Source organism: Pongo pygmaeus, chromosome 12 (genome assembly GCF_028885625.2).
Source record: "Pongo pygmaeus isolate AG05252 chromosome 12, NHGRI_mPonPyg2-v2.0_pri, whole genome shotgun sequence".
NCBI classification, from domain to species: domain Eukaryota; kingdom Metazoa; phylum Chordata; class Mammalia; order Primates; family Hominidae; genus Pongo; species Pongo pygmaeus.
Window position 1 is genome coordinate 127,109,994 of NC_072385.2, and position 21,661 is coordinate 127,131,654.

The 21,661-nt window shown below is 48.0% G+C and overlaps 1 protein-coding gene across 5 annotated transcripts in view; it reads right to left on the reverse strand.

Moving 5' to 3' along the window:
- The window catches only part of RNF144A (ring finger protein 144A), a 158,557-nt gene extending 144,038 nt beyond the window's left edge, over nucleotides 1-14,519 (reverse strand). For 2 of the 5 annotated variants that reach the window (XR_008500001.2, XM_054474405.2), the window contains exon 1: nucleotides 14,305-14,516. The gene's annotated coding sequence lies outside the window, so the exon portion shown is untranslated. Of the gene's footprint in view, nucleotides 1-14,304 lie in introns of all 5 variants that reach the window. The other 3 variants (XM_054474403.2, XM_063648998.1, XM_054474404.2) reach the window with 3 other exon arrangements.
- Nucleotides 14,520-21,661: the final 7,142 nt, after the last annotated feature.

Here is a 21,661-nt window from a genome sequence, read left to right on the forward strand (position 1 = left end):
CCTTTACCAGCAATGGACAAATTCAGCAGGCAGAAAATCAAAAAGAACAGAGTTGAACCGCATAGCACTAACAATCAACTCGATCTACTTGATAAAGAATATTCCATCCAACAATAGCAGAATATGCATTCCTTTAGTTCAAAGGGAAGAAAGAGTCCAGGCCACAAAACACACCTTAAATGTAAAAACAAACAAAAAAAACACAAAAATCATACAACGTATGCCCTCATATCACAATGGAATTAAACTAGAAATCAGTAAGAGAAAGATATGTGGAAAATCTCCAAATATCTGGAGAACAAACAGCACACTTCTAGATAACGCAAGAGCCACTGGCATTTTCACCATAAATTTAAAACAAAACCACCACCAAAACAGAAAATTAGAGAAAAAATGGAAATATGGCATTATCTCATCTAGGCTATCTTTACCTGAAAACTAGGGAAAAAAACGACATGGGTCAAACACTTCCATTTTTGTGGACCAGAGGGCAGTCTTTTATGAGCCAATGAAGTTCTCCACAGTGGACTCTGAATGCTGTCAGCAGGCCTGTCCCTCCCCATTCCCAAAACCCAGCTTCCCCCCTGTGTAATTCCAACGGCATTTTGTGGATGTGCATTTTGGACAGGTCTTCAAGGTTTTCCTTTGAAGTTTCATAGGCATGATTTCTTTAATCCTCAGAGGATTCCCACAAAAGAAGTAACCCTGGTACGATTCTCACTTTAGAGATGAATAAAACAGGAACATTTACAGAGAGGTCACAGATCTTTTCACAAATCCAGTGGGGCCTGAAGTCTTGAGCAGGATCCTGTCTCTGTCCCCACAGTCTTGCCTTCTCTGCTCAAGCAGTGACCACAACTGCTGCACAAGGAGATGTTTCTGGACTCTGCCGGTCACACTGTTCCAGTTCTGACATGAACAGTACTCAGTCAGACCTGCAGGTGCATGGTATCAGGTCAGCCTGGCAGGGTGGCCCTTTAGGAGCAATGTGGGTGCTTGCACAGCTTTGTCCAGTTTATTAATAATAGGAGGGTTTCTTCCTTGTTTGACTTCAATCCCATGGCAGCAAAATGTCCACTTATGATATAAGGTGGATTTATTGGTTGAAATATACATAGTTAGACAGGCGCAGTGGCTCATGCCTGTAATCCGAGCACTTTGGGAGGCCGAGGTGGGAGGACTGCTTGAGCTCAAGAATTTGAGACCAGCCTGGGCAACATGGCAAATCCCCACCTCTACAAGAAAATATAAAAATTTTCTGGGTGTGGTGGCACACACCTGTGGTCCCAGCGATTCAGGAGGCTGAGTTGGGAGGATTGCTTGAGCCCCAGAGATCAAAGCTGTAGTGAGCAGAGATTGCACCACTGCACTCCAGCCTGAGTGACAGAGCAAGATCCTGTCTCAAAAAAATAAATTATATGTATATATACACGTATGTAATCATATATCATATATATAGATACACGTATGTGTATCTATATATATTATATAGATACACATAGATATATGTGTGTGTGGTGGGCATGTGTGTGTATATATATGGAGTAATAAAATTTGTGTGGACTGAGGGGGTGACTGAATTTACAATTAATTTTTTACAAAACTAAATTAATTTACTTCACTAAAAATGAAATATAACCACAATTGAAAAATAAAAAATAGAAAAACTGTCACAATTCTTATGAGTTCTGATTCCTCTCCTCAGCACATTTTTCAAGTTTGTACATCAAACTGCACAATTCTGCCTCACCATTGTTTGCGCTTAATATAAACATTTCCCATGCCTACTAACTCCAAAAATCTTATCTAATTAGAGCATGATATTTACTTAGTTATATTTAGATGTTTTCCATTTGGGGCTATTATTCTTTAAAAAACACGAAGAAATACATTTGTGCATCAAGCATTTATTTTTCTCCACATTTAGTATCATTTCTTGGAGCTGGAGTCTCCAAAGTGCAACTGTGCAAAGTAATCATGCCATTGCAAATAAAAATAATGCATCTTTCCTTAAGCCATCCTTTCACCCAGTTTAGGTCTAGAAATTCATTCTTTCTGCCAAGCCAACATGATTTATATTTATTTCCTTCCTGCCGCAGGGCCCACTTCATCATATTAGAAAATGCACTTTTTTAGCTACTTTCTCTTAGAATTTTTTTTTTTAAATAACAGTTCCATGCTTAACAAGAAAAACTTTATCCTATCTCCAAAGCTATTTATTATCACGTAATGGTAGTTATATTGTAACTAAATTGACTTCTGCATAAACAGTAGGTGTGGATAACATATAAGTCAATACCAGGTAATATTCAAATATAATTTAAAGTCTTCCAGACTACGATTGTATAAGCTTCCCAATAATTATTTTTATTAGCACCTCAGCTAAGGGTTTTTGCCATTTGAGGTCAGTTTATAGACATGTGTGGTTTTGAAAGCCACCACATTGTGGTGTTTCGGTAAAAAGAAAATACAGACCTTCAGGCAGGATCCCAATGTCCTTTATTTAAAATAAAAATATATATATATTGAGTTCAGTGAAAAGTTCCAGACTGAAGTTCAGCATACCACGTCCTGTGCTGGAAATTCAAAATGAGTAACACCCACGTCTTAGCTCCAGGAGCCCAGGTCACTGTACATTCACCCTATAGAAGTGCAACAAATAAATGTCAAACTCTGAGTCTCAACTCCACTGTCAAGGAGAGTTGGGAAGAGATAAAATATGGTGGCGAGGGCAGTATTTAACTCAGGGACATGTGACTTCCACAGGTTTCACCTCTCTTTATGCCAAAAATTGAAAAGTACCCTCATATCAGGTTAAATTCAATTTCTATGTAACTATGCATGGAGTTTCAATCAAGTCAGTAACAGTTAAATTTTGTTGACATAACATGTCATATGTGTTAACATCAATTCTGTTTTTTTTTAATACTCTAGAGCTAATACTTGTTTCCAATTTTTTAAAATATTTCATTTGGCAAAGCTCACAGGCCCTCGGCACCAAGTCTGCTGTGTCTAGGGAGCAAATGGATGCTGACTTCATTCCATGTCACCCCCAAAATGCCAGAGCTGCTCAGGGAACTGACAGGGACTGAAGGGGCCACGCAGAACCCCCAGAAGCGGCAGGAAGAGGATGGGCCAGTTTCTGACCATCACCGAAGGCAGGGTGCCACAGCAGGAGACACTGGGGATGCAGGAAAAAGCAGGTGAGGAGAAAGTTCACGGGGAAGCCCTCGACCACAGAGGGTGTCAGGTGATAGGAGGCCTTGGAGCCAGCCGTGGAGAAAAGGCCAGCGAAAGCCACAGGTTTCAAAGACGCGGAAAAAAATCTGGGGCAACTCTGAAGGCAAGGGCTCAAATGAGGAATGCGCAGTCACCAGAAAGGAAGGGAGGAGCACGGAGGCCGGGACATGCAGGAGGCCAGTGGAGGACAGTGGTACCTGGGCTAGAAGCTGGTGGCCTGGGGGCACGTCTAGTGTTCTAGACATGCGGGCTTGGTCTGGGGTGCAGATGAAGGATGTGCAGAGAAGAGACAGGTATGGGAGAGGCTTCTCTCAACCAGTCTTCACTGGGAATCATATATATGTGCAAGATCCATTGGGTGCCGTCTGCCCTGACCGCTGAAGGCCAGGAGAATGCCAATGGTAAACCCACAGGCAGGTGGTGGACCCAGAGGAGAAATGAAGGGGGCCTGCGGCAATGAACTTGATGCAAAGATGATGGACGTCAGGGTAGATTTTGACAGTAGAGCGTTTTAAGGAAAAATGTTAAATTCATCTAGCCCAAACCGTCCATTTAACACATTTTTTTAAAAAGGCCCAAAAATGTTGGACTATGAATTGAGACTGAACAGAGTTGAGCTGGTTGAACAGTTGAGTCTGAATAATACAGGCTACAGAGAAGGACGTGCCCAAACAGGACAAGTGGGACAAGAGTCTGAACCAACCACAACTAACTTCAAGGCATGTAGGACGTGCCTAGTGACAGTGAAATGGCACAAACCAGGCCCCCAGATGCAGGCGAGAGGCCCTGTCCATGCTGGGATCCCAGAACCTAGGGCAGGTAAGCACTCTAGAAGAGCTGGTCAAAAGGCTGGTAACCTGGAAAGAAACACACTTCTCCAAGGCCCTCCAGATCAGCACTTCAGTCAATGCAAGCCACATACATAATTTTAAATTTTCTGGTAGCCACATTTTATTAAAAAGCATGGGAAATTAGTTTCAGTAATATATTTTATTTAACCCAATATGGCCAAAATATAATCATCTCAACATATAATCCATATAACAATTATGACTGGGTACTTTACATTCTGTTTTTCACATCCAAAACCCACTGACAGCACAGCTCAATTGGGACTGGCCAGAGTTTAAGGGCTCCGGGGCCCCGCAGGGCCAGTGGCTACCACAGAGGACAGCCTGGCTCCAGGTCCTCGCTTCCCCTCCACCTGTCTGCATTCTGTTTTTCCTGCTACACCAGGAAGAAGTCCTGCCTGCCTCCAGAAAGCAGCCCTCATCTGCCAAGCCAGCAGGACACAGCTCAAGGCCCTGATCAGTCGCCTAGGCAGGCACAGACAAGCTGGTCCTCCCGAGGAAAGGCTGGATCCACTGCACATGGCCAGGGACAGAAAAAAAACAAGGTCACTGTCAAGGAAGCAGAGCTGCAGGCCAAAGGGAGAGAGTCCCAGGAGTGATTAAAGTATTAACAGATAAGAAATGCTTCCCTCGGCCAATCAGCAGGCAGAAATTGTGCATTCCTTTCAGGAGGAGCTGCAAACACGTCCTTCTGAGTCTTACTCAGGTTTTCACAGTTGACAGCACAGTACCTGGCCTAGAGCGAAGGCTACACAATATTTATTCAGCATATGAAAAACCCTGCACCTAAAATCCTGTGCTATTTCACAAACAGGAGACGTGAAGAGCAGGCAATCTCACGGGACCAACAGGGCTTCCTATGGGTTCTGGTTGTTTTTACTACAGTGAAACTGGACTCAATAAAGTACCGCAAGTTTAAGAGCTGAATCCCTGCCATGTGGAGTCCAGATGGTAAACTCTCCCTCGTTTCAGAAAGCGCACCCCCCACTCTGCCCCATCCCTTCCTCTCTGCAAGTCCTCACCTTCACTATATAGTCCTCAATGTGTCTTTGAATCCCTGGTACCAAGTAGTTTTTGCCAAATGATGGATAAAAGAACAAAAGTAAATAAATAACAACAACAATAGAAATAAAGAGTAAGATATTCATGAATATTATAGTGAATAGATGTGGTTGTTTCTGGACTCAAATGTCTTTGAAGGGAAAAGATACAGATTCAGTTCAACAAATATTTACTGAGCACCTCCTATGAGAAGCCTGTGGGCCAGGTGCTAGAAGGGTACAAAGACGACCGGGACAGGACTGGGATTCCCGGCCCACAATGCACCCACACCGAACCTATTGATGGAATGCACAGGTGTGCGTAGCCCCACACCTGCAACCTTGAAGGTGCGTGCACAAGGCTCTGGGCCTAATCCATACGGGCTCCTGCTTTGCCAGGAAGAGCAGGTAAGAGAGGGAAAGGCAGTTTATCAAGGCCTAGCACGGCCAACCCCTGCACGGGGCAGTTCTCTCGCATGTGTTATCCGGTCCAGTCCTCCAGGACTTCCTCCCAGGCAGACCCTCATTTTCTCTCCTTCTCCTTCTCCAGGAGCCAGCCACGCAGCCCAGCTCTGGCACTGGGCCCTGAACAGAATCAGCCACCAAACTTTTGGAAAAGCTTGTCGCTTCCTGACAAAAACAGACAGATGCAGCTGACACCAATGCCCCCACCTCTCTCACTGCCTTAAACATAGATGTGCCGCAGCTTGGCCAGCCCTTTGGCATCATGGGGCAAAGGAAAACATGCTGAGGATGGCAGAGGAGAAAGAAGAGAGAACCTGGGCTCTCAGTAACATCCCAAGCCGCTGCACCAGCTCCTGGAAGCAAGCACTTACCTTCAGTGCCTTGCTATTAAGGAAACAGAAAGCTGTTTAAGTCCTTGTTAGCAAGTGCTATGTTGCTGGCCAAACATATGCTAACATATGCAAACACAAACAAACACTATACCTGATACTGGTACACATATATGTGTTGTATCGATGCATGTGTATGTGTGTGTTTGTGTGTGTGTGTGCACATGTGTGTGTGTGTTGAATCATGTCTCCCCCAAAGGATATATTGAACTCCTAACCCCTGATGCTTATGAGTGTGACCTTATTAGAGTGTTTGCAGATGCAATCAAGCGAAGATGGGATCAACAGGGTTGGCCCTAATCCAACATGACTGATGTCCTTGTGAGAAGAGATGCACCCCCAGCGCAGAGACAGAGAGAGAAGACAGCCACATGAAGATGCAGGCAGATATTAGAGAGAATCATCTACCTGTATTCTGCGCCTTGAACCTGCCCTTTACCTGTGGCTTGCCCACATCAGATCCTGAGTTTCCTGCCTGCTTCTATCCTTGGATAAACTGGAACTCTTACTCTCATATCTGGCCACTTTCACCCCTACACATGATAACAAGAAGGAAGTAAAGAGAGCAACTGAGGGGGAAGGAGGAGGACAGAAGCTGAAACACAGATGGTTTCTTAGGGTCTCACGATGGATTAAATAAAGAGATTTCTTTTTCTTTTTCCTAATACACCTGGCCCTATCCACCACTCTGCCAGCCACCAACGACCAGACTGGCTCAGTTTTCAGGGCCTTGAATAGTGCTTCATTGAGACAAGAAGAAGAGAGAAGGACCTGCGATCTGTGAGTGAGATCTGGGAGCATAGAGCCAGCCCCATCCCATCCTCACTAGGGATTACAATCACTTACTTCTGCCAAGTGATTAGAAGGAAATGCAAGTGTTTTAGTAAAGAGAGTTCAGATCTAAGGTGCCAACTCAGAAAGTCTCCTGGAAGCTTTTTGGATGCCACTGCCCTAGACTACAATGCTCTAGTGCATATGCTTCCAAAATTTGCCACGTGGCAATCAGGGTCGCCAGAAAACTCACAGAAGGACCCAGGTGCTTCCTGACATTCTCCATCCATCAAAGAGCCAGCCCCAAGGTCTCTGCAAGCCTGCACCCTTCCCAAAGCAAAGGCTCCCTTGGAGCACACAGCCTGTGTTATGCTTGTGAGCACACAACTGGCACCATAGACCACAGGCACGTAAGTTACTCAGAAAACGGATTCCTCAGAGACAGAGAACGCAGTGAACACGAAGGACGGCTCCTCACACACTTCACAGCACACTTAGCAGCTGCACTTCTTCAACTCCTATACAGGAAGAACCACAAAAATCTCTGGCCCTGGGGCCCTACCTGGCAAGTTCCTCCAAGGCACTGGCAAAAGCATCCCAGTGCTTCATGAGAGTCCCGCACTCGGAAGGGAGATGGAGGCCCCTCCTCTGCTGCTCCTGAGGGTTCATCCAACAGCCCTGTCTCCTCAGCATCCTCCAGAACAAACCCTGCCCGGCCTGGGTCTTTGCCCCGCTCTGGGACACTCAGAGCGCCCCCTTCTCTACACTCCCCAGCTCTCCAAAGCCCACCTATGCTGACTCCCGTTTCCACAATCGCTTCCTCACCAGACTCCCAGGACACGCAGTCAGATGGGCACATTCAGGCGCTTGGTCCTAACCATTCCACATTATGCATCTCCCTTTGCTGGATGAGGAACATCACAGCAAAGGCCACATCATATGCTTTCTGTGCATCACAGAGTGCCTCGGACCCCAGGGCCCCCCAGCAACATGGCCGTGGAAGTCTCGCCAGCTGTTATGCTGGATCTCACTTATGTGGTGTCTACACAACCACGGGACCCAGGATTCTCTCTCTGCATTCCGGGCCACCAGGCTATGTTCTACCATCCTCACTCTTAAACCCAAGCAAATATTCCCACCCGACTTCTCAGATCTTACGGTGTACTGTTCTGTGAACTGAGCTAAAGAGAGAACCCGGTTTGCTTGGATCACGGTGGAATAGAGTTTACATTCGAATTCCATTTCTTCATTCATAATCTGTTCCAGGCTTCCCTCTTGAACCAGGTTTCTCTATCTTGTATTCAATCACTTAACAAAAATCCATTCAGAAAGAGCATGATAGGCACTGAGAGAATGTAAAAATGAGTAAGTTCCTACCTGTGCAGAGATTATAATTTAGCAGAGGAAATAAGATGGTTACATAAATCACTAAAATTAGATTAGAGAGTTTTAAATGCAACTACAGGTTCTGGAAAAAAAAAAAAAAAAAAACAGTTGCTATGGAAGCACCTGGTGGTGAAAACATTTGTGCCTGGGAAGAGGAGACAGAACACAAGCACCTGGGCGTGCAGGACCTGGCCTGGACCCTGGAGCTTTAACTCCATCCCAGTTCTGCTCCGTGTGGCTCCATCTTCTCATCTGTGCAATGCCAGTGTCACAGGAGAGCATCTCCGCAGTCACCCACGTGGGGAATTTTACAGCTGGAAGGAAAGGCAGCATTTGTGATGAGCCTTCAATAATCATTAGGAAGCTGGCACGTGGATGGTGGGAGAGCGCCCCAGGGCACACGTCAGCAGCTGCTGAGATCAGCCCTGGAATGACAGGCTGGAGCCAAGACAGGAAGAGGCTTGAACACTCAACCGCCGGCTCACACGTTAACTTGGGCAACGAGCGTTGCTGGAGGTCTCTGAATAGAGAAGTGTTAACAGACACCGACAGGCTTAACACACAAGCTGCCCAAGAAAGTTAACAACAACAAAAAAAAATGCGTGCATTGATTCCAGCTTCAGCGCATTTCCATTTCAGTGAATGTTTGAACTTGAGGAGAGAGTCCTCTCATGCAGACATCTGAGTATTTCTGTGGAGGGAACACTTCCTACCACCCAAATGGGGACCTGAGGAAGCGCTGCTGCCTCCCTGGCAGGCCCCCTTTGGTTCAGAGGATGTGGGCAGACCTCACTGAAGAGCCTGTAGCAAGGGTCGAGCAGGTGGTGCAGACATTGGAAAGTTCACTCTAGAATGCTGGAAACTTGCAGAGGAGGCTGCAGACCAGTCAGTGATAGAGGGTGCACAGAGGGGACTCCTGCAACCCACCAGGTCACCAGCCAGGTGGCACACCCTGGAGTCTGAGACACACTATGAAAAAGCAGGTCAGGCAGGCACGGTGGCTCACGCCTGTAATCCCATCACTTTGGGAGGCCGAGGCGGGTGGATCAGGAGGTCAGGAGATTGAGACCATCCTGGCTAACAGAGTGAAACCCCGTCTCTACTAAAAATACAAAAAAAAAAACAGGGCGTGGTGGCGGGTGCCTGTAGTCCCAGCTACTCGGGAGGCTGAGGCAGGAGAATGGCGTGAACCCGGAAGGCGGAGCTTGCAGTGAGCCAAGATCGCACCACTGCACCCCAGCCTGGGCGACAGAGCGAGACTCCGTCTCAAAAAAATAAAAAGAAAAAGCAGGTCAGCCAGGCACAGTGGCTCACGCCTGTAATCCCAGCACTTTGGGAGGCCGAGGCGGGCGGATCATGAGGTCAGGAGATCGACACCATCCTGGCTAACACAGTGAAACCCCGTGTCTACTAAAAATACAAAAAAATTATCAGGGCGTGGCGGCGGGCACCTGTAGTCCCAGCTACTCGGGAGGCTGAGGCAGGAGAATGGCGTGAACCCGGGAGGCAGAGCTTGCAGTGAGCTGAGATTGCACCACTGCACTCCAGCCTGGGCGACAGAGTGAGGCTCCATCTCAAAAAAAAAAAAAAAAAAGGAAAAACAAGAAAAACCGTGCGGGTCCCCTCTGCATGGCTCGCAGAAGGCAGTCGAGCTTGCTGCATTCTGCACTCCTCTGCCCTCCAGAGGACCTTAACACACCACGCATCAACAATAAACATGCCCTGCTCCAAAGAATTACCTGAAAGCAGTTCTTGGGAAACCTAAAAAGTATTCCCAGGAACACAATGTTGTAAGAGATGTGCACAGTCCTAGGACAGACACAAAAGCCCGTTTAATCAATAGACTCTGACAACATCCACTTTCAGGACTTGGAACCCTTCCCTTTTGCTCCCACAGGCTCCCATAGGCAGAAGCCCCCAAAGCCTGCACTGCCATATCCAGCACATGCGCGGAGCTAATGTCTAATTCAGAGGTTCCCAGTCACTGGCCCCAGGCAACTATGGGTCACTCGGAAGACATGGGAGCAAGGTGACTGACTGTAAAAACAATGGTCGCTATAGGTGGTTCCCCCGATCCTTCCCCGAACTCACTCTCCCACCAGGTAGAACTGGAGGAGGAGGAAAGGAAATGCAGGGAACACAGATAGGGAAAGAGGCTCCAAAACAAAACAGTGAAAAGGAAAATGCACTGATGGGACCTTCCAGAAGATGCCAGTAATGAAAGCAGCTGTATTACACACGGAAATCTGGGTCCAAACAGCTCAGAGACCACCAGCCACCCTAAAAAGGCCAATGGTAAGGCAGCTGGGGAGCTCGGCCCTGTGTGCTGGTCCTAAGTTCCCTGTCCACCCCAGGCTGTTTCTTGCTGTTCCCAGGCCCAGAATGTGGCCTTGACCCTCTTAATTTGCCTAGCTAACTCTGACCCGTCCCTCCCATCCCAGACCAACAGCATCGCCCCAGCAGGCAGCCTCCCTGCCACCCGGGGCTGATCCAGGCACCCTCCTGTGGGGCCCACTGCACTCTGCCCTGACCTCCCATGCTGCCCTGACCCCACTGTTCAAACAATCTGTTAATGTTTGAGCTTCCCATTCCCTAGACTACAGCCTCCTCAAGGTCATGGGATCTATCCTTATCTGTAGGCCTCTGGGTTCAAAGCCAGACTTCAAAATTGACGACGTGTGTGCGACGTTGGATAACATCCCTGCTCTCTGCTTCGCTCTGCTCCTCTGTCAGCTAGGGACAGCCACATATGCCTGTGCTGCGGGGCTGTGTGAGAACTGCATCCACCATCCAAGCAAAGCCCTGAAGATCAGGCAAATGCATAATGAATATCAACCACCGCCTCCTCCACCTCTAGTGCCAAACACACCTGAGATGATAAAATACTGGTTGACACACTTCATGCCACCAAGCAGCTTGCTTTTGTCTGGAACACTGCATCCAGCTTATAAGCCTGCTCCTTAGAGAAAGCCCGCCTTCCAGTTCTGCGGAACATCCAGGAAGTAAGCACCTTTCAATTCAGGTCTCGGGTTATTTGTGGAGTGAAGCAAGGTGAAGGCTCCTATCAGCAATGAGCCACCCTCCTCAAAGCTTCATTTCTCACCATTTCACTTTGGAAAAAAGCCACTCTTCTGAAAGTTAAAATATTTTATCTTGGGAGACAAACAAACCCTTACAAATGGTTATACTTAGTGAGTCGTCCTGTAATATTTATTCTCCTGGAAAAAAAAAATATGATCCAACAGTACATTTTTATTTCTGGATCTTGGAAAACATTTACACCAACACCTCAGTTTTATCCTCAAAAAACTGGAGCCATCCAGGGAGGTTAAGACGCTGGCCCAGGGCCAGATAGCTGGGTCAGGAGATTGTAATACGCTCTATCCTTCAGCCCCACTACCCAGCAGGTATGTGAGCAGTGGCTTCAATTTAATCTCTTCATCTAATTAAGAAAGGGTATTCACGTGTTTCAGTAATGCAGAAACAACGGAGAAAGGAGGCTGGTCTTGGAAATGATTACTTCTTAAAGAAAGGCACCTCCAACTTCATTCTTGGATCTCAAAGTTAGAAAATTCCCCAGAGAAAATACGGAGAGTCCCTCTTCCTTAGAAGCATTCCATTCCATTCCCCGCCTCTGGGCTGCCTCTGAGATCCCACATCCTGTGAAGCCAGGGGTTCCTTGCTTGGCCGAGTGCTCTGGGAGAGTCTGAGGGCTCAATACCATCCTGAATGGTTCCAGACCACCCAACACGCAGGGCAGCAAGCACAGCTTCATCCTCTTCTATTGAAAGTGAGGTATGGGAAAAAAGGGACAGCAGACAGAACCAGAAAAGCTGATGCCAGGGCTGGACCAGCCACAGCTTTTCATGTGGCCTGGGCTACCTGACCCCTCCTTTCCAAGCTACAAGGTTCCCATGGTTAGGACAAGGGTTCATAGGCCAGATAGGTGCTGACCCACCTGGTTCTGTGATTGTCAGTCTCCAAGGGCAGGCTTCCTTCCCATCTCTACCCCCAGAGGGAAAGGCTTCCAGGAGGGAGAAATGTGAACAAAAGTAGGCAGCGGGGCCACATGGTGGTCCACAGGGGAAAGAATGTTCTCAGAGGCAGGCAACGTGGCTTGCAGCTCCCGACCCTGCCACCGCCTGCCAGAGCCGCACTTCTACCCCTGAACCTCAGCAGCTTCAGCCAAACAGTGTGAGGTCCCTTCAAAGTCCCAAACCACACTGAATCCCCAGGAGACGTGACTTACTCTAGTAACAGTCTGGATACAGGGATTACCAACTAGCAAGCTGAGGGCACTGGAATCTATTTATAAAATATATGCATTTTACAATGTTCTTTGAGTTTCCCAAATCCTCATGGCACAGATGACCTGGGGGTGCCTGCATCGTGCATTTGAGTTTGCCCATCATTAGTTCCTCTTCCAGAGTTGCTGACATTAGAATCGGGGCCTCTTTAAAAACACAAACTGCAAAAATCAAATTGCACTGGGTCTGGGAAGGCACCTGCCTTCCCTTCCACTCAACACCGCGGAAATCACTCTAAAGCAGGTCTCAGATCACTCTCCTCCTCCAAAACCATCAATGGCTCCCACTGACCCAGAGTCAAACCCAAAGTCTTGGCCTAGAATTCAAAGATTTCACGATTTATCCTCTTCTGACCCTTCTAGTCACATTTCCTTTGCACGCTTTAAAAATAAAAACAAAAATGTCAAAGGCACTAGAAAAGTGCAAAAAACGAGGTTCCCTAATCTCAGTACCAGAGAAGACAACACAATAAAAAAGGCTGTTGTCTCCTTTGGAGCCACTGGGTGAATCCCCTGGGAAAGTTCACGGTGTCACACACCTTGTCCCTCCCCCTTCCTGTGCTGGAGCAGCTCTCTCTGGACAGAGGCCCTTCCTGCCACCTCCGACCTGCCCCACCTGCAAGCTTTGACTCAGACACCCCCTCCCTTGCAAAGCCATCCTGACTCCCTCCCTTCCCTCCTGGGGACTCCCACAGCTCCACAGGCGTCTACACCAACTTACTTTCTGCCTGGCGTTTCATTTACAAATGCATCTTATCTGCCAGGCTCAACTCTCAACCCCAGCCCCATTCACTGGGGCATGTCCTCCTTCCATCTCCCAAGCCCCACTAGGGGAAGTGTATTCTTCCCAGGCTCTTAGTGCAGGAGCCAGACCCCCTCCTCTCACCGCAGGGCAGCAGGGATCCACTGGGGATAGTTCCCTGGGGCCTTGCCTCACTCCTCTGTTACCCCAGCCTTGACCCTGCAGGAGGCAGCGCAGGATATTTGTTCAATGGATTTTAAAAATTATTCGCTAGAAAAAAGACCACGAACTTTGGAGTGGACATCCTGAGACCTGCCTAAGAAAACCATTAGGGTAAAGAAGTCACCCCTTCACCCCAGGACCAGGAAGCCTCCAGGATGGCATAAGCGACCAAACAGCTGGGAGCCAAGCACAGTGCAGGGGGCTTGGGGGCGGCGGCCAGAGGCTGGGGTGGGTAAGACCCGCAGGGAACTCCGGGGCTCGGGCGGTGGCTCATTCTCCGGCAAAGGGCTCGCGGTGGGGACCAGGGGCAGTAGCAGCCGCGGACCCCGCGCGCAGGGGATGTGCGGGGCATCCTCTTGGCCAGTTCCGACCTTCCCCGCCGGTGGCGATGCCCCGGGCGCGTAGTCCTTTCCCAGACCTCCTGTCGGGGCCGAGGCTCCAGCCCCAGGGTCTGCGGGCGGGGCCGCGAACCTTGAAAGCCCCCGCCGCCAGCTCGCCCGCGGGACCCTGGCCCGGGGCGCCCTGATCCCGCGCCGCAGCGCAGACCCGCGACGACACAGGGCAGGCAGGGGGACGCCAGGTCCCTAAGCGCCCACTGCCCTGGGGCGCGGGCGCCGCCTGCGAGAGGCAGGGCAGGAGCAGAGCACGGACCAGGTCAGGGACACGGGCAGGGCAGGGCAGGGCGGGTGTCCTCTGAACAGAGCCCGCGAGTCCCCGCCCGGGACGCTGCCCCCCGCCCGCTGCCACCGGGCGCTCGGGCAGGACCCAGTGGGGAAGGCGCGGCCGCAAGCCCCCGAGCCCCAGGGCCGGCCGCGCAGCGCCGCGTCCCGCCCTCCCCGCTCCGCGGCCGGCCCGGGCGATGCCGACACAAAGGGGACGCACGTCACGCTACCTGGGCCTCCTCGTCCGCGGTGCGCGGCTCTGACGCCTCCGCCCGGTACTGGCTGCGGGGTGCCGGCTGCCCGCAGTTTGCCGCCCGCGCCTCCCCGCGCCCGCGCAGCCCGCACGGCCCGCACTGCAACGCCGGCCCTGCCGCCTCCCGCCTGCCGAGAGCCCGCGCGGGGAGAGGCGGCTGCGCGGGCGGGGCGCGAGCGCGCACAGAGGCCGGGCACGCGGGAGGCTCGGCCCCGCCCCCGCCCCGAGCCGCACAGCGCCCCCTGCCGCCCGCCTGCGCCGGCCCGAGGCCCGGAGCCGCCCCGCAGGCCCCAGGACAGGCTCCGGCACGAGGAAGGGCTGCGGAGACCGCCCGTGCACGCTAACATGAGAATGCTACTCCTGCTTTAGTGGCCTCCAGAAGACACTCCCCTGATTCCTACACCGAGGGAACACATATCAGCAAGCTAGGAAAGGAGGGGTGACCCGGCCCAACGCTCTAAAGCAGGGCGCGAACCGGCGTTGAGCTGTGCAGCCGCGCCCTGGGCTCCAGTCCTCCTCTGCTGCAGACCCCACCGGAGCCAGCACCTGCCTCCCAGACCCTCGCTGGGGCGGCTGTGAGATGAGCTCAGAGCCTTCCTGAGCCAACCCTCGCAAGGAAAGTCTGTCTGTTCACCCCACTATCCTTGTCTTGAAGGATGAAGAAAAGAGGGCCCCCCGGTTGGTCCCAAAAGGTGGAATGGACATCTGGGATCCAAGCATAGCAATTTCTTTCTTTTTCTTAAGGTATCTAGCTTGTTGGAATCTAAGATCTGCGAAGGTATTAATAGAATTCCTGTATCTTCTGCCACTCCCCATAGAAGCTTGAAGTTATACAAATGTTAAATTATACGTCAGATGTGCATATATCAACAAAACCTACGAGTGTGCATGAAATAACACCTTCTTAAATATATAGATTCTTTTTTCTGCAATATTAAATGGAAACCCCGCTAGAACATCGTTTTTCCTTAATAGCATACCCTCCACACTGCGTGGTCTAAATTCAAGCTCTACCACCTACCAGCCATTAAGCAAGTTACTAACGTCTTCGTGCTTCCATTTTCTTATGTGGAAAATGAGGTGGCAATAGTATGTATAAGTTCTTGGGAGGGATTAAACGAGTCAAATAGGCCGAGTGCCATGGCTTACACCTGTAAGCCCAGCACTTTGGGAGGCCAAGGCAGGAGGACTGCTTGAGCCCAGGAGGTCAAGGCTGAAGTGAGCTGTGTTTGCATCACTGCACTCCAGCCTGGGCAACAGAGTGAGACTTTGTCTCTCAATAAATAAAGAAATAGTCAAATTAAATATAACTGGCAAACTAAAACAACTCCATAGTCCTTAGCTATAATTTGTCTCATTTCTCCAAAGAATTAAATCAGATGATTCTTAACTAACTCAAAGCTCTGCATAATTTGTCTTCTGCTACACATACATCTTTATAGTAAAATAAAATAAAATAAAATAAATCTGCCCCTCTGTATTGAGAAGTTATTCTGGTAAATATTTGACCTCTTCAAATATATGAACGAGCACTTGCCTTCTAATGCCTCAGTTTCAGATTCTTTTTATAAATGTCATTATTCAAGAAAAATGCACAATGGGAAGAATCTTAACAACAGCACTTTGTTACTTCAGCCTCTCACTAGAAGATGAAAATAGTTCTGCATAAAGGCCTGAGCTTTATGAAAAATATATTCACACCTCCCATGTCCGAGTTGGGATACCAGAGAAGTTCCTGGTTGAGTACTACTTATGAATGAAGGATTTAGGGAAAGCACAGGTGGGTGACTGCAAATGCACAGACGTTGTACTGTGTTCCCCACAATAAAGTGGTCTGTATTAAGATGCGGGCGTTCTCATAGAACACAGAGGTATAACACTCAAGCTGGGGGACTGCAAAGGAGCATCTGGGGCTGCAGGAAGAGAGTTAAGGTGCAAAACCGCCCTGACCCAACTGAGACTTGTAATTGCTCATGTGGTAACACATGTGACTTCATTCCCCTGCTGTGTCTTTGTGAATGCAACCATTGTTGGGGAGATAGTGAGAGGGGACACTGGCATTTAAAGTTTTGTTTGCAGCAGGCCTCAAAAGGCACTCAGATGCAGATTTCTCTGCAAAGACTTCCCGGCCTATCATGGCGTTCCCCATCCCCAGATCTCTGATCTCTGAGCTGGTATAATACTTAGTCTCTGTCTATGTTGATCATGGCATCTGCCACACTTAATGTTTGTGGCATTCACTCTCTGATGCTTAGATCTTACAATTCTAGAGAACAGCATTTTTCTACATATTCCCTCTTAGGACCTTGAACATAATAAGTGCTCAATAAATACTGAGTGAAATCCTCTACTCTGAGCTTTGCCTCTGAGCAGCTGCGCTAGTTCTCTCCAACAACAATTTTATTGGGTCTCTCAAGTTCACTTCCACCTGTCACTGTCAGTTTTCAATCCAGCCCCCTACTCAGGTCTGGCTGGCCAATCTCCCCCAGAGGGCTGTCCTATAGAGCCCATTGTAAAGGACACTTATTGTTGCCAAGTGTTTGTGCCAATGCAGTATGACTCACCCTTCACTCATTGAACAAGCTCTTCCTGATTACCTAGATGGGCAAAATTTCTCTGCTCACGCGAAGCAGGCTGGCGACTCAGTGCTGCAGCAAATGGCCCAGAAGCTGGGAAAGCAGACAGCCATTCTGACACTTCTCTTCTAGACAGAAAATCAAGAGAAGCTCAAGACCCACACTTGAATTTTTTTAAAAAGTTAGACAAGGGGCTGGGCGTGGTGGCTCCTGCCTGTAATCCCAGCACTTTGGGAGGCTGAGGCAGGCAGATCACCTGAGGTTGGGAGTTAGAGACCAGCCTGACCAACATGGAGAAACCCCTGTCTCTATTAAAAACACAAAATTAGCCAGGCGTGGTGGCACATGCCTGTAATCCCAGCTACTCGGGAGGCTAAGGCAGGAGAATCGCTTGAACTCCGGAGGCAGAGGTTGCGGTGAGCCGAGATCGCACCATTGCACTGCAGCCTGGCAACAAGAGCGAAACTTGGTCTCAAAAAAAAAAAAAAAAAAAAAAGAGAAGAAAAAAAATAGACAAGGAAGTTTATGTGAATTTGTAATCACACATTCCGTAAATATAGAAAATTCACTTTTTTTATTTTAAAAATTAACAAATTCCATTTCTTATTTCTCTAGAGTAGCAGGAAATTAAATGTCAGTTCTCATTCTGACTCTCTCTCCTTAAGGATGCACAGGAATCTGGGGGATATTATGGTTCTGGGAATGTGGAATGTAACGTCTCATCTTCAGCCCATCTGTGCTACTGATCGTCTCATTCCAGAAGCTATGCCTTCTCTCAGGAGCAGACTGCACAAGGCTTTCCTGCCAGAGGCACAGTCCCCAGGTGAGCCACACAGCCTTCCCAGGGTAATGCCAAGGAACAGAGGAGAGTTCCTGCTACTCTCCAGGTCTTCTTGGCAAAGCTTCTGATACAGTTTGGCTGTCTCTCCACCTGAATCTCATCTTGAATTGTAGCTCCCACAATTCTCGTATGTCATGGGAGGGATCAGGTGAGAGGTAACTGAATCATGGGGGTGGGTCTTTCCTGTGCCGTTCTCGTGACAGTGAATAAGTTTTATGAGATCTGATGGTTTTACAAAGGGGAGTTCCCCTGCAAATGTTCTTGCCTGCTGTGACTTTGCTCCTCCTTGCCTTCTGCCATTATTGTGAGGCCTCCCCAGTCAGGTGGAACTGTGAGTCCATTAAACCTCTTTTTCTTTGTAAATTACCTAGTCTCAGGCACATCTTTATTGGCAGTGTGAGAATAGACTAATACAGCTTCCCTTATCTGTACTCTTACCCTTCTCCCTTCAAAAGCATCCTCTCTTTCTTTTCCAACCTTTCCAACCTCTCAAGTAATCTCTGCAGTGGGTGTAGCATTCACATAAGACAGGACGCAGAGATGTCTTCAAGCAGCTTCAAACAGAACTTCAAGAAAGAAAGCGCAAGTGAAGAAGGAAATTCATCCTTCCAGTCACTTAACACAGCACTGCCACGGACACCTTGTGTCTCCTTAAAATTCGTATACTGAAGTTCTAAGCCCCATTACCCCAGAATGTGACCTTCTTTGGAAACAGGGTCATTGCAGATATGATTAGTTAAGAAGAGATCATACTGGAGTGGGCTTTAGTCCAATATGACTGGTGTCCTTATGTAAAGGGGAAATTTGGACAAGACACACACAAGGAGAACACCATGTGAACTGAAGTCAAAGATTTGGGTGATGCTTCTACAAACCAAGAAATGCCAAAGATGACCAGCAAAGCACCAGCAGCTGGTGGAGGAGCCTGGACCAGATTCTTCCTCACAGCTCTCAAAAGGAACCAATCTCGCCACAGCTTTGACTTAGACTTCTAGCCCCCTATGATGGTTGATGTTAAGTGTCAACTTGACTGGGTTAAGGGATGCCCAGATAGCTGGTAAGACAGTATGTCTGTGTGCATTTCTCAGAGTGTTTCTGGACAAGATCAGCATTTGAATCCTTAGAGTAAAGAAGATCTGCCCTCACCCACGTGCGTCACCCAATCTCTGGAGAGCGCGAACAAAGAGGAGGAAGGGCACATATGCTCCCTCTGTTCCAGCTGGCACATCCATCTTCTCCTGCCCCCTGACTTCAGAGCTCCTGGTTCTCGGGCCTCAGGATTCCAGCACTTACATGACAGCATGCTTCCCCCTCCCTACTCCACCCCTAGGTTCTCCGCCCTTTGGCCTCTGACTGAATTCCACCACCAGCTTTTCAGGGTCTCCAGCTTACAGACTGCAGATCATCGGACTTCTTGGCCTCCATAATTATGTGAGCCAATTCCCATAATAAATCTCCCATCTATCTATCTATCTATCTATCTATCTATCTATCTATCTATCTGTCTATCTATCCATCCATCTATCAATCATCTATCTAGTCTATCTATCTATCTATCTCTATCCTATTGATTCTGTGTCTCTGAAGAACCCTAATACACCTCCAGAACTGTGAGACAATACATTTCTGTGGTTTAAGCACCCCAGAAGGTGGTACTTTGTTTCACCAGGCCTAGCAAACTAATACAAGCACATGGAAGGTGTCTACTCATGACTACAACTTAGAGAACAAGTGTTATAATAAAAATAAAAGTGTGATACAAAGGTGGCAAGATGAATGACAATAAATGAAAATATTAACATGTGAATTAAAAAGTAAAGATATTTTTTCCTAGCATTCTCTCCGAAAATAGAGACGTGTCTCTCTTGTTTGCCATCTTATCCAGCAATGGCAAGATAAGTTCTAGGCACTTCATAAAAATTTGTTGAATGAAAGAAATGAATCTTCCATGGTTCTTTATTAACCAGCTCTTCTATGCATGGCTCAAATGCAAGCTCCATAGATTCTACTTAGAACTGAAAAGGACCTGAGAGAAAGTTTTGTCTGATCTTTTCACTTCACTTATGGGAACACTGAGGTTTACCGAGGCTGTGCCAGATCCAGGATCCCTGCTTGCTCATGGCACACGTGGTAATATTACAGAAGGCTGATTCAGAGGTCTTTTAACTTTTTATTACACTGCTTTTCTATAGTAATCAATTGAATATGGCCCTTGGGGCTTGACAGAATTTTTAAAGGCTTTCTCAAGTCTCGAAGAATGATTATATTTAACAGCAGACAGACATCATTGTGGGCAAACATTTAATGCTCACTAAATAGCCATGCATTTTCCCAGATTTTCTGGCCCCGTCACAGTCAGGCCAGGGCATGTGACTCATTTTGTTCCATAGACTGTAGACATAAGCCTCACTTTTGAGCCAAGGCAATGAGAAAGACCTTCATGACACTGAACTTACCCATCTCCATCCCTGTGATAACAGAGCCACATATTGAGGTGGTGGGACCACCAAATGGAGTCAGCTGGATCTGTGGGTTGCCCACTGGTAGGATGATCCTCAGGAGAATATGAACCTGCATGCATTAAGCTATAGAAATTTTAGGGTTTATTTGTTACTCCAGCATGGTCTTGCCTAAACTAACAACTAAAGCTACCACATTCACTGTAAACTGGTTTTGAGTAGCAGTAATTCATAGGTACTTGAGTCTTGAAGGAGAGCCCAAGTACAGTACTAGGTAGACAGAGTAAGTCATTCAGTCTTAGACATGAGAGCACAGTTGAGGCAGATAGCCAAGAGCTAGGAAAAGATGGGAACCTGGAAGAAATTCAGGTAGCAGATAGGTGGAAGGGGAACACAGTACAGAATCCAGGTCTGTGTCCTGGACAACAACTCAGGTGCCCACAGCTCATTCCTAGTGGATGCTGCCACATGGTAACATGTGAGGTTTAAAATAAAGAGCCAAGGGGGAGAAACAGGACTTGCTATTCCACATACTGAACAGGGCTCAGGTGATATATTACAAGGTGGATGCTTGAATGCTTCATGAAGATTTCCTGCAGAACCAAGGCAGTCATTATCCCGTGAGCTGGGACTTTTGGATGTGGAAGGCTCGCATCTCAGGAATCAACCTTGGCCAAAGGTAGCTGCCTCCTGCAAAACTCCTTCCAAAACAGCTTGCCTGGGACATAACATATGTCTCATTTCATATCTTTGTGTGAAAGTTTGGTCTATCGGGTTGCATTTCTGAGAATCGCTTGGCATACCTTGGGACAACACTGAAGGGCTCCCTAGCCCCAGAGTTCCCCAGCAAATGCATCCCAGCTCCCCTGTGTCCTCATTCTTCTACAGGAACCCTTCCTAAGCATCTCTTAACAGCCAACCTCCATCTCAGAGTCTGTTTCCCAGGGAACCTGACCTGAGACAGTAAGATGGGGAAAGTGAGCTCCAGCAAGATTGCAGAAGAAGAGAATCATAAAACATTTTCTTGACAATAGATTGTCTGGCTTGGTAGGACCAGCAGGTTTATCTGTTATGGATAAAGGTGGCAGGTGGACTTGAGCAGGAATGGACAGAATCTTGGATACCACCTAAGAATGGAAAGTTCTGGGGGATAGTGGGAATAAAAATAAGAATAGGGGCTATAGAGACCCTTTCTGGATGGAAACATACTGAAAAGGCCCTTTAGAGGTCATTTTGTTTCATTGCTGTATGTTTCTAAGTATTTAACTTTTATTCTGCTATTATTTTAAATGCTCCTTGCCTTAGATTATTCAATCTCCTTAAAATACATACAGTACTTAAAAACTCCTCTCTCTCTCTCTCTCTACACACACACACACACACACACACACACACACACATCGCCACCACCATCGACAACAACAATAACAAACGCAAACACTCTCATCAAATCCCCGC